Here is a 10,652-nt window from a genome sequence, read left to right on the forward strand (position 1 = left end):
ACAGGACTTCCTGTCACCACAGTCTGCAAAATGAACGCTATTCTGCAGTAGCACGCAACTCTGTGCTTTATGGACTGGATCAGTAAAACCATGATCAGCAGTTCCTTTTAAGGTACCTAACCACCGCATCGTTTAACTTACCCTCCCAATCATGTTTGCTGGGCTTGCTAGCTTTTCTGCACACGTGTACTAACAGCAAACTACTATATTCAAGGCGTGTTCAGTTAGATATATGTAGGAGACTACCTACAACAGACTTGTACAGTTCAGGATTGTTGAACTCCTCACTTCCACTAACTTTCTGAAAGTCCAGGGACATTGGTGTTGTGGCAACCTTGCCTTTGACAATCTAGTCTTAGCGCTAATCAATTCATTTATTTTTGTTCTTCTACGACTCAGGAGATAACCTGTTGCTTTGGAGTAGATATGACATCAATACCCAAGTAATGTTTGATAAAACCTAAGTCCCTTTTAGAACATACATGTCACTGAGTTGTTTGTACAATTTGTCAGAATTGTTTGTTTAGATCTTGGTATCAATAACACACATATGTCATGCAACATAAAAGAAGAATGACCTCTTGATTCTTTTTTAGTTCCCCTGATGTATAAACATGCATCAGCAACAGACTTCTTAAACCCCAGTTTAAGCATAATGTACCGTTCAGTTCATCATACCAGTTAGCACCAGCTTGTTTTAAACCATACAAAGAACGATGCAAAAGATAGAAGCAGTATTTTGGGTCTGCTTCTTTCATTACCCTGGTGCAGGTTTCAGATAAATTGCTTCCTTCAATTTAGCATTTAAAAAAAAGCACACTGGAAGTCATAATGCTTCACCATAAAGCCTTTCTTTACTAGCTAATGCAACGCATAGCTCTTCTCAAAGAGCTCCAGGTCGGTGCTATGGGGGAATAGGTCTGGTCATAATTCAGCAAACGGTCTTTGCACAAAACCCCTGGGTGACAAGCCCTAGCTTTATACGCTTTGAGTACCATTTGGCAACTCTTTCCTCAGAAACACCCACTTTGACCCAATTGCCTCCTCTCCTTCTGGCAAAACAGTCTTGGTAAACACCTGTTGTTGCACTAAGGTATTATACTCCTCAGCCATAGCTTCAACGCCAGAGCTCTATTTCAGCTGGCGGTAGCTTTAACATCTTTCTTTATAGGAGCTTGGCTCTCTGATACCTGTGCTTGACAAACATAGACGCTTTTGAGAGAAACCCATACCTGTCAGGAGGTATCCCTTTTGTAGACCTATCAGAGGTGCGAGGCACTTTAATTTGTTTTCTCATCTTCACTACTGCTAGTGTCACTTTGTGTCTTGCAGCCCTTCCCCTTCTCAGCTTTCTTTCTTGGGCGGCTTACCACTACTAGGAAGCAGTTGGTTGACCTTTTGAGCTGCTGCAGGCTGCTTGCCTGGCAGTTCTGGTAACCCCCTTCATGCTGAAGTGAAATCGTAGCAAAACCTCTTGTGTTAGCATGGATAGTTTCCCCATCCTGCATGCTTTTCAAAGTTAGCACTTCGAGCAATCCACAACCTTCCCATAGGGAATGTGCAAAACGAAAACCTTTTGTCTCAGATTCCATAACCAAGACACCTCTCAATCTCACCCACCTTCTGATCCCCTTCCGCCTTTGGGTGGAAGGTACCAGCTAACATTGGCATAACTGCCAAAGATATGCAAATGATCCAGAGATGGATCTTTCTGGTACAGCAAAAAATAAGTGAGTCTGGTTTCACACTAGAAGACCATACTCTGTTGGTCAGAGTAATGTGGCAGTGTTCACAGCCTCAGCCCAGAAATGTACTCAGGCATGTTGGCATCCAGAAGCAAACAAGCGTTTTTATGGTATGTGTAGCAGAACCCCCAGAATTTCCTCTCTCCAGCAACCCCGTTCTCAAAAGGAGAGAAAGAGTTGGTCTTTTCTGTGACGCATTATGCCTTTCTTTCTTCAGCCAGTTCTGGAACCCAGAACCCAGGAATTCACCTCCTCTGTCTGTCTGGAGGCAAGCCACTTTAATGTGAAAACTGTCTTTCCACACATTGCCACCCACTCTTTAAACCTTGGGTAAGCCTCAGCTTTTGTGGATCTCTCTCAGGAAAAGACTATAATGCGTGAACCTGCTATAGTCAGTCCACCAAAACTTCATGTGGTACTCTTTGCATGTCCCTGGCTGGGTTGGGGAAATGGTCCAGAAAGGTCTGCATGAATTAAAAGCTAATGGCCTATCCTGGACTGTCTGGTGCTTTTTTCCTTGTAGAAGGAAATGCCTTTTACTTTTGGCCTTACTGCACACAGTACAATCAAGATAATTAGGACAGGACTTGGCTTTCAAAAACCACACAACCTGGACATGTTTCCTAGCACTTTGAAACTGGCATGTCCTAGCACACGGTGCATATAATGAATACAGTCATCATGTTCATACGTTTGTTAACTGCATTAGCCATGCTTTTGTCCTACATTGTTATTTAGCTGATAAAGGTTATTCTGCAGTATACCCGTGGCACAGGAGCTTTCTCCCTTGTTTGCTTAATAGAACAGGTCTGCCCACTAAATTCCACCACATAACCCTCAGCTGTCAATACTTACAACACTTAACAAACAAAATTCAAAATGAAGGCACAAAATATACATTACTCAGAGAGCCATTTAGAGCAGGAACAAAAAATGTTGATCGCTTGGCAAGTTTGCACCTTTGCTGCGGTGCCATCAGCTAAACAAACATCGTCAATAACAGGATTGGCGCACGCATTGGGTCAGTAAGGAGACTTTCCTTATTCGCTAGTATATGCTCAGAACAAGCAGAGTCCAATGAGGCCATAGTGAGGTTGGAGTCCTTCTCCTTGCTTGTTACCAGGAAAAGTAGATGCTTGTGATTCCTGTCTGTTAGCCCATAAGCTTTCCAAGGTGGCTTGTTCTTCCTCTGCGCCACTTTTGCATTTCTGTACAGGCCCGTGCAAAATGGCCAGGATTCCCAATAACGAAAACATTTTTTCACAGCACAGGAAGTAGGGACGGCCCAGAATCAGCAGGAAAATCCCCCCCGCGATGATTTCTCAGCCGTGCTCTCGAGCTGGTAGTCCCTCTGCTTCTGGTGGTCTAGCAGCTTGGCAGTGACGTAATCCAGAAGTCAGCACCAGACTCCGCGAACATTCTGGAAACTGCACATACCAACTGGTCCCAGCTGCTATCCAAATCGGCGACAGCAACAGATAAACTTTGTGGGAGTCTTTCAAACTGCTAAAGCCTGCGCATCAGCTGAGCTAGTGCAAACAGTTCACACATCTGCTTCCAGATGCTCAAACATACAGATCCTCCTGGCCTCAGTTTGAGATTGTACCCAGTTGTGTCTTGTGAGGAGGACCTTTGCCCCAGCCGACTTAATGCGGCTGATATAGATGCCTTTCAAAGCCGCCCACGCCTTGGCTGCTGCAGTCTCAGCTTCATGAAAGATAAACTCAACTGTGAGTTTTCCACTGCTAGCACAATAGACGGTAACGCAAGCTTTTTTTCATCTGCACGTCGCTCAGCAACCGTAGGGGCCACTGGAGGGGTAGAGATAACATTCCACAGGTCCTCACGAATGAGATAGCTCTGCATCTTCTGGCTCCAAGCCACATAGTTATGCTCATTCAGCCTCTCAAACAGCAATCCGGACATTTATTTATTTTATTTATTTATTAAACTTTTATACCGCCCCAGCCTCTAGGGGCTCTGGAAGCCATTGTGGAAGCCATGGCAATAGCTGAGTCACACAGCACGCAGTACACTCACTGTTACTCACGAGTAGCACGTAGGAGCTGGGCCCATAACCTGAGAAGGATCCAATCAGCAGCGGTCGTGGTAACAGCAGAAGCAGTTAAGGAAAAGAAAACGCAGGAACCCAGACGTTGTTCACTTCAAAGAACAGAAGGGTTTTATTCCTTGTTTCCAAAGTCACAAAACTGTCTGACAGAGTGCAGCGCAGCAACTGGATAACCAAAGCACGCATAGAGCAAACTGTTCTGTGCATATATAGAGAGACATACAACCAATCAGAGAGTAGTGATGCAATCACACTAGATGTGCTTAGTCATGGTTGCATCACCCACCTGAAACTAGGTGAAAGGTGGAGGATTGCATCAGCCAAGCTGTCAAGTAGATTTTGTTGATCTAAGTGTCAAGTCCTAACAGGATCTACCCTGGGGACATGGTGTCATTCTGTAACAGTGATCTCCTATGGGAAACTCCTTATATCAGCACTGTAGGGGCTCAGTTCTGTTGGGATTGTTGTGGCATAGGAGCAGTGGTGTTCCTAGGCAAACTGGAGCTCTGGGTAAAACCTGAGTTTGATGCCCCCCATAGGTGGCCACCCTCCCCTACCGTGACCAAACAATTATTTTTTCCACCAGGTCGTTTCAAAGTCACCATCACATTATAGAACATGCCCCAGTGCACAAAAAGGTGTTGGCATTGTGGTGATAAAAATGCAATTTATAATCATATGTGGTTGGTATGTCCAGAGATTAAACAATTGTGGAAATATGTTATATTGTATATCGAAAAATATGTAAAAGTAAAAATAAGAATATAGATCTATTATTTATAGGTATAATGGACTATAGAATAATAGAACAAAGAAAGAAAATGCTATTTAAATTGATGATTAGGGCAGTCCATGCATTAATAGCATTGGGTTGGAAAGACAAAAGAATCTGGACTATACAGAAATGGATGGAATATATATGAGAACAAATACAATTAGAAATCTTTGAAATAATGTCAAGAAACAAAATATGGCAAGAAAAACAAAAGGCCATGTTGTGGACTTATATGCGGGTCGACTTATACACGAGTATATACAGTACCAAATGTGAGAGCTTCATATCCTGCACTCCTTCTGGAGACCACCAGAACACTATCAGGACATGATGTACTGGACTTCTCCATCCACTTATACCCACCCTACGTGTGCTCAGGCTGAAGTTATATCTAAAGGGGATACTTGGATCTGCCATTAGAAGCAATTGATTGTGGTTTCTGAATTGAGTCAAAATAATTCTTCTCAGTGCACCAGTTGCCTCCTGTTCTTTGCACAAAGCCATCTAACTAACTGCTGAAATAGTGTTATAAAATGGGGGAGAGACAGCCTTGAATCCCCTTTGTGGAGAAAGGCAGGCTATCAATGATTAAGTAAATATATAGCTGAGGATAGGGGGCAGACAAAAGTTGGTTGATTCATGGGTAGGAAGGAAAAAAGAAGAAACAGGGAAACGTGAGGATCCAGGGACTTCCAGGAGGAGGAATCGTAGAATCATAGAGTTGGAAGAGACTACAAGGACCATCAAGTCCAACTCCCTGCAATGCAGGAACACACAATCAAAGCACTCCCGACATATGCTCATCCAGCCTCTCTTTAAGAACCTCCAAAGAAGGAGACTCCACCACTCTCCGAGGCAGTTAATTCCACTGTCAAACAGCCCTGACGGTCAGGAAGTTCTTCCTAATGTTTAGGTGGAATCTCTTTTCCTTCACCTTGAATCCATTACTCTGTGGCCTAGTCTCTGAGGCAGCAGAAAACAAGCTTGCTCCCTCTTCGACATGACATCCCTTCAAATATTTAAACATGGCTATCATGTCACCCCTGAACCTACGCTTCTCCAGACTAAACATCCCCAGCTCCCTAAGCCTCTCTTTGTAGGGCATGGACTCCATACCCTTTTCCATTTTGGTTGCCCTCCTCCGGACCCACTCTAGCCGGTCAATATCCCTCCCGAACTGCGGTGCCAAGAACTGCACACAATATTCCAGGTGAGGTCTAACCAATGCAGATTAGAGAGGTACAATTACATCCCTCAATTTTGACACTATACTCCTATTGATACAACCCAGAATCGCATTGGCTTTCTTGGCTGCCGCATCACTGCTGACTGAAGAGGTGAGTCTGAGGGGAATGCAGGGTGTGCAATTGAATCTGGCTTGGTGACCAGCACCACATAATTGGGCATGACCAGTGGTGGGATTCAAGTAATTTAACAAAAGGTTCGGTGGTGGGATTCAAATAATTTAACAACTGGTTGTTTGCAAGCACCATTTTAACAGCTGGTTCTGCCCAAGTGGTATGAACCTGCTGAATCCCACCACTGAGCATAGCACAGTATAGCTGGCAGCCAGAACCATGAAGTGACTGCCAGGAAATGGGAGGAGGGGGCCAGAAGACATGGGGAAGGTAAAGGTAGATAGGCGAGCGAGCAGGTGGGCGGGCAGGTGGGAAGAAAGCAGGGAAAGAGGAGAGGCTACAGGGGCTTTCTAGGAAAGATGATGTGAATCTCAGTTGTGATAATTTATTTATTTTATTTATTTATTATTAGATTTCATAGACCACCCAACCCCCGAAGGGTTTGAGCAATTGCGCAATGCAGAGTTTGCACAATAAAGGGGCAGAGGCAGTTGCTTACTGTAAATAAAGTTTACTAACTATAAAAATAGGGAAGGGTAAACTTGGATACAAAAACAGGTAAATATCTTACTAACTGGCTAGCTCCATCAGCTAGCTCCTGCTTGGCTGTCATATGGCTAATAAGCTACCTGAGAGGGCATGTGCAGGGAGCATACAAAGGATATATACCTATTGCCTACGTGCAGACCTGTATGTAGACCTGCTTGACCAATGGGGGTCAGTTACCTGGTCACTGACTTCTGACCTCACTAACTAATTAGCATGCACAACATTAGCTCCTCCATTACTGGATTGTGTGACTGGCACTTGCCAAATACCAACAAAAGGACATAGTGGGATGGGGGAAATGAGATACCTCCATGCAACACCTTCCAGTACTCTGCTGATGCTCTTTATATTTACAAAACATTTCAGATTGCCCTTCTATCACGGTGTTGCCTTTTGGAACTATTCAATGAAAGTTGTCATTTATTCTGCCTTTTATTTATCTTCTTGGTTTTCAAGTCTTGTGTCATAATTTTCTACTTTTTGTCTCCACCATATTATGTGTATTTTGTGGTTCTTGTCTGTCGCAGGAACTCAGGTGCTCTGGCCAATGTCTTTTCTTGTGACTGATCATGGTTCTAATTGCCCTTGACTATATTTTGACTGATTGCTTTCAAATTTTTGATATTTTAGTGTACTTCCAGGCAGAGAGATACATTTTTTCTCTTGTTCTCATAAGAACTTTGGCATTATTTGATTTATCCTCTTGTCTGTTCCTTTCATAGGTGACCCCAGCCCCGCCCCACCTTAGCATGGTCTCTCCCAATCTATGTCAGGGTGCACTTCTCACACTAAACCTACCAAGCAACACAGCTTTGGCTAAAGGCTAAGTATAAACAAATATCAGCTGCAGCATTCTAATAAATCAAAGGCATGAGAAGGATTCCCCCCACCCACTAGAAAACGTGTAATTGCAACTGCAAAACCAGGTAACGATCCCACAAAAAGCCTAACAACCAATTCGAAATGCAAAGACCCCAAGCTTAGCCTTAATCCACACTATAAGGCGCTGACAGCTGAATGGGCAATTTATGTTTAGGGGATGAGTGTTTATATTCATTCACCTCTCACAGGAGGACTTTGCAAATCATTTTCCTCCCCAGTAAAAATAGCAGAGTTACTTCCAATTACCTCACAGTACAGCTGGACCCAGCTGTAAATGCTGCCTGAGGCTAACAGGGCCAATGAGAGAATTCTTCCATGATCTTAGCAAAATGTTAGAGCAACTAAATCCCTTGATGGTGGAGCTCAGGAGGCGCCTCCATCCATGGGCAAATCCATCACTGTTACATAATTTGATTGTTTGATTATTGATTATTTGATTATTAGCAGAGAAAAATAATCGACCCAGAGACAATTGCTGTGGTTATATAAAAACAGTTTACATCCTAATAAGGGTAAAAAGGGTTACATGGAAAAAAACTAAGAACAGCTTTCTATCCTAGCACTAACAGGATTACTTTACTCAGGCCGATGTGAGCCCACATGGTGCCTATGAGCAAGGCAGGAATTCACCTTGTGTGAATCCCAACAAAGAACTTCTGAGCATGTGAGTGAGACAAAGGAACACAGACAACTTTATCACCTCTGACCTAAGTGCCAAGTCTCACCTATGCAATGCCGGGTTAACTAGCCAATGACTTAATCAATGAACTGTGACTTCAGTACCTAATTAACATGCACATAGTTAACCCCTTCTAGTCAGGATTGTGACAGACACTTGCAAATCCTAACAAAGCCCTTCTCAAGTGTCATTGTCACAATACACTTGCAATCATAAAAACATAAACCTTAATTATAATAATAATGCGAAAACATTTAACTTCATCGTAACAATGCAAACATGAAACTCAATCACTGTAAAATTGCATGCATAAACTTTCTCGGAGATTCTCAAACGTCAGTCTTCCTAGTGGCTTCATGAAGATGTCAGCCACCATCTCTTCTGAGGGTGTATACTGGATATCGATCAGTCCCTCCTTCATCATTCGTCTCATTCCCGCAATTTTGATTGCGATGTGTTTACTTCTATTACTGAACCCTTCGCTTTTTATTAATTTGATACAGACTTGATTGTCCTCAAATAAGGTGATTGGCTTAGATTCCTCTATGCCAAAGCCCTTCAGCAGAGCGATGATCCATTCCATTTCCTGACATGCACCATTAGCTGAAATGCATTCAGATTATGTAGTAGATTGGGCAATAATAGTCTGTTTTCTGCTAGTCCAGCTTATTAAGTTCTCTCCATAGTAGAAAATGTATCCACTTGTTCAAGCAAAATCAGTGTTGTCTTCACTCCAATTTGCACCCATACAACCTACTAGTTTTGAATCCTTGCAGGGTGAAATCCTCCATTTTAAGTCCATTGTCTTGATCAGATATTGAGCCACTCTCTTTATAGCTTTCCAATCATGATGATTTGGTGCACTTGTCTTTCTGCTCAAGATTCCCACAGCAGCTGTGATATCTGGCCTAGAGACTGTGCTTAGATGTAGCAGCTTTCCAATAGCTTCTCTGCATCTATGATTGTTCTCCATTGGCTCTCCATCATTAAGCTTAAGGTATTCAGGCTGCATTGGTGTTCTGACACCTTTTGCATCTTCCATGTTCACTGACTCAATAAAGTCCATAATCTTTGCTTTCTGGTTGAGAAGAAATCCTTCATCCTGGGTTCTTTCCATTTGTATTCCCAAGTATTGTTTCGCTTCTCCCAGTTGCTTTACTTCAACAGAGCGATTCATTGTATTGGCAATTTCTGCTGCATCCTCATGCGCCTGGCAGCAGATCAAAAGATCATCAACAAAGGTAAGAATGTATTGATATTGTCCATTTCTCATCCTTGAGAATAAACAAGGTTCAGCTTCTCCTTGCTTAAAGCCTTGTTCCTTTAGTAAAGCAGTTAGCTTTCTTTTTCTAGAAATAGTCCCAATATTGAGATGCTGCACCTGCATCTGCCTTAAAGTTGCTAATACTTAATAATGTCCTGATGGCTGTCCACTTCCTTTCCCCAGGTGTGGACAATTGCATACTTTCATCCTTGCTTGTGGGTTCACTCTCAGACTGGACGTCTACATGGCACACCTAATCATCAAATTTCTTTGGCATGACTCCTTTGTTTGCTCTCTGTGATCTCCTCTCAGTGAAAGGAACCTCTTCTTCCTCAGACTCATTCTGAGCCTGCTCTGTGTCGCTCTGCTCTGAGTCAGACTGCCCAGTTACCCCCTCTGAGTGGACAACTTCCATCTCTGCCCTGGGGGTAACAGCTGCTTCACTGACCATTTGTGTAAAGGTACTTTCCTCAGTCTCTTGAGTGGGCCTTTGCACAGCACTGCCCTGCTCAGGAGCACTCAGGATATTTCTCTCATCAATGTAAACTGCATGGCAGATTTCAATATCTCCAGTAGTGGGGTTTAAAATGCGATAACCCCATGAATATTCATTGAATCCAACCAGAATCCAAAGATCCACTCTGGGAGTGGAGCTTCCCACCTCTTTTGCTTGGGGACAAAAGAATAAACTTTGGATCCAAATGCTTTCAAATGTCTCAGTGCAGGCAGCTTGCCATTCCACATCTCAAAAGGCGATTTACCTGTGGCCTTGCATAGACTTCTATTGTAAAGATAAGTGGCAGTATTTACTGCTTCTCCCCAGTAGGGGGAGAAGTTCGCTTGCAGTTCGCCCTCCCCAGTAGTTCTTCTCCCCAGAGAAGTTCGCCTTCCCCAGTAGGGCAAGTTCGCTTGCATCAACATACAGCGAGCTGATTCCAGAATCTATCGGTTGAAACGTTCATTTAAGCTGTTTTGAAAAGCACTATATTTCACATGCACAATGCCTGCACTTGCCAGGAACTCCTGAAAGTCATTGCTTAGAAACTCGCTCCCATTATCTGAGAAAAGGATTTCTGGAGCTTTGTCAAACTTATTCTTAACCATTGCAATGTAGCTCTTTAACTTCAAAGGTACATCACTCTTTGATTTCAAAAAATAACAGCTAGCATGCCTGCTTCTTCCTTCTACAATGGTGAGTATATACCTGGCTCCGCCACGCAATGGCGCCAGAGGGCCAATTAGATCACAATGGATTTTCTCCAGGAATCTCACTTCTCAACACTGATGGTCCTTCCTTTTTATTTTGGCTCAAACCACAATCTATGACCT

Source organism: Sphaerodactylus townsendi, linkage group LG08 (assembly GCF_021028975.2).
Source record: "Sphaerodactylus townsendi isolate TG3544 linkage group LG08, MPM_Stown_v2.3, whole genome shotgun sequence".
Taxonomy (NCBI): Eukaryota; Metazoa; Chordata; class Lepidosauria; order Squamata; family Sphaerodactylidae; genus Sphaerodactylus; species Sphaerodactylus townsendi.